The sequence below is a fragment of the Zalophus californianus genome, chromosome 7 (genome assembly GCF_009762305.2).
Source record: "Zalophus californianus isolate mZalCal1 chromosome 7, mZalCal1.pri.v2, whole genome shotgun sequence".
Classification (NCBI taxonomy): Eukaryota; Metazoa; Chordata; class Mammalia; order Carnivora; family Otariidae; genus Zalophus; species Zalophus californianus.
The window spans coordinates 140,031,518-140,034,917 of NC_045601.1; positions in this window are offsets into that span (position 1 = coordinate 140,031,518).

Sequence of the window (3,400 nt, forward strand, 5' to 3'; positions counted from 1 at the left end):
TTTCCCTCCCTGGCAGATGCGCCCGCCCTAGTCCGCCCTCGCACAACCTCCAACTGCAGGTCAACTGGTTTGCTAACGCTGGCTTAGGGTTGCTCTTGTTTAAGCGTTTTTCCATAAGTGAAATCAGCCGCTTTCCCCACCAGGCTCCAGCTGTAATTGCTCCTACTTGGCTGGTGGGGGTGGGGATGCCGTGGGTGTGCTCCATCCCCATCCACACCGCGTGCTAGGTCGCTGGGAGAGTTTCGGGGCGCCCGGGGAGGGGGGGAGTAGGTACCCCCCACCCTGGACGCTTACTCTCAGGCCTGGCTACCTCAGCTGCCTGCGGGAAAGTCGGAGACCCACGAACCCAGAGGGGACAAAGCGAGCCGAAGCCCTACGGCTTCTAAGTAACCGCGCCTAGGGCGCAGCCTCTACCAGTCATCTGTCTGCCTGAAGCGCCCTCCTCTCAGCCCTGAAACCAGGGGCTGAATCACTGGGGGCGTCGGGTGCACCCCTTGGCGAGGGCGCCTCCGCCGCCCCCGCGACTCCCCCACCCCGCCTTTCCCGCACCGGCACTCCTGCCCCCTCCGAAGTCCCTAGGGAGGGGACCCTTGAGGATTCGGGGGCAACCAACTCCGCCCCCGCCCTCTGGCGTTCTCCTCGCCTAGCCCGCCGCGCGTGCCCGCCCTGCTCGGCCGCCCTGAAAGCCCAGGCAGCCGCAAGCTCCACGCGGTCTCGGCCCGCAGGCACCGCGGCGGGGACGCCAGCCGGGGCCCGCACGTCGCCCGCTAGCCGGGGCGTGGGCTCCGGACGCAGCGCGCGCGCAGAGAACACGTCGGCGTGCGCAGCGGAGGTCGTGGGCACGCGAGAGGAGGGGGGGGGCCCAGTGGCTCTCGGTTCCGGTCACTGACGGAACCGGGCGCCACCGCCGAGGGGCGCGCGGGGCACCCCCCCGCCCCCGCAGCCCCGGCCAGTCACAACTTCAAAGGAGGGCCGGGAGCGCGCGGGGAGGGGGGGGACCGCTTCCCGTGGGCAGCGCGTGTGCGCGCGCGCGTCTTCAACTCCCCCGGTCGTAAAACCTCAACGGAAGACGGGTGTTAAAATGCTGCTGACAGGATCGCCTGAAACATGTTTACAGTAGGAAAGACTTTCCTCCAAAAGCACCGCCTGAGTCGATTCCAATTTATTTCCTCCCTGTAACTGTAACCGAAAGGCGAGGCGCGGCCGCGGCGGCGGAAGGAGGCTGAGCACCATCAATCGTCGCCGCGTCCCCGCCGAGCTCAGCGCAGGAGCAGTGGCCGTGCCTGCGCCACCGAGCGCGGCGGCCGCGGCCGAGGGAAACCATTTTTTAAGGCGGAGGGGTGGCCATTGCTCGTCCTTAAGCAGTGCGCGCCGTGTCTCCAAAGCCGCTGTCCAAAACGGAGCGCGGCTGGCCGGGAAACTGCCTTCTGACTCGTGCCTGCTGCCGCAAGATGATACGGACGTGGTAACTGATAATCTCCCGGGTTCAGTTACTGGGTCCAAACGGGAGGCTAGCCTTGGCTTCCCCAGTCTCTGCGAGCCTCTGACAAGTGAACAGGCGGCCGTTGGTTGCCTTAAGTTTTGATTTACTGGTGGGGGGGAAAGGGGGGGAATCATCTGAATTCGCCGACACACCCTATTAACCGCTGATCGCTTAAACTGCTACCCAAGGAAGGCAGGGTAGTGGAGGATGATAGGGGTTCGGGAGGAGGGGAAGAAGAAAGAAGTCTGACCATCCCCACGTTTTCCCACGTCTCCCCGCGGGCGTAGGGAGGCTCAGCGCTGCCACCTGGCGGCTGCTTCCCCGCAGATTGGCAGCCCTCTGGCCGCCGAGCAAACCCAGACCCTGGGCGGGGGGTGCCTTGCCCGGGCCTCCAGGAGAGTAGGAAAGCTCGAATTCATGCTTCAGATCCACGTGACCCAGGCAGAAATTCGTCTTCTGCTTGTGCTTGTGAGAAAATGGAAAGGAAAGGAAAAGGGAGTTGGCATTGCCAGAAAGTGCTTGCTTAATCCTACCAGGCGCTACCTCAATGGTTAGGAGGGGAGAGAAAGTGGCAAAAATTATTAGACAGTCTTGCCTCTTAGCTTATTCTAAGAGTAAAAATAAATCATGGGTTTAATTTTGCCCCAGACTCCCTATTTTAGTATTTTGTAAATAAGAGTTACTTCCATGTTATTTTTCAATACAAACCCTGAAAGGGAAGTCCAGTTCTAATAAAACTTCATGAGCCCAAAAAGGATGAAGTGGAAGTTTTATTTGCCTCTTGATTAGAAGTAAATCAGCCTCCGTTGGAAGGTTCTTTTCCCTCAAGTGTGGAACTGAAAACCCTGTGCCTTTCAGTTGACAAAGTCCAATGACATCAAATTTCCCAGGGCTGCTTCCCTGCCTGCTAAAGTAACAAAGACTGGAGGGGGGTGTCCCCACCCCCTCTATTTCATTGGAACTGAATACTTGTCAGGTTAGCCAGCTCCCACAGTCATGGTTTCTATAGCCAAGGCAAGGCAAAATCTTGCAAATCAGTGCAAATCCAGGAGATTTGTTAAACTAATTTCCCTTCAGTTCCCCCCTCAATGCTATAGGAATATATTAAGCAGTGGGACAGAATCTTATTTCCACCTATACCCCATACCATTTATGGATGTGAGACTTTATGCTGTACCGGTGTGTGAGAGCAGAAGAAATGAATTAGCTGATATTACATCTCAAACAGAATCCCATTATTTAATGGAAAATAAGATAATTTACCTTCATTCAAAATTTGAAATGTCTAACATCAGGGCCAAAAAGACAACTAGTTTATTATTCTAAAACAGGATTTTTTTTTTTTTTTGCAAAATTATCTTGGTTTACTGTTAATATGGCTTAAAGAGTAGCATTAAGAATTTCTTCATGTACTGCAAAGCCAGCAGAGGGAACAGTGAGTACTGATTTAGTAGGGGCCACCAAATATCTGGTATTTGGGGAAAAAAAAAATGTCAGTAACGGAGAACTGGTTACAAAGCATATGAAGTTAGGTAATGAGAACACAGAAATCTTTTCTCATTACTTGATATTCAGGGCCCAGTACATTCCAGCATGCACATGTTTACTCAGTTGGTGAGAAAGATGGACTTTAATAAAAGCCATTTGTCAAACGTTTTCTTACATTTGAGAATACACAGAAGAACAAGCCTACTTTAAGAGTCTAAGCATTCATATATACTATAATACAGCCAATGAAAATTACTAGTACCGTATTTCTTCAGTTCTAAGTACTTGTCCTTTTCATTTTCAACATCTCTGGAATAGGGAGAGGTCTCACAACCAGGGGCATGTCAATGTCTCATTGGCAGTTTTCCTTCCTTAGTTGCATGTAACAATGGTGTGTCTTAAAATCTACCAGATTTGTTAAAATACAGA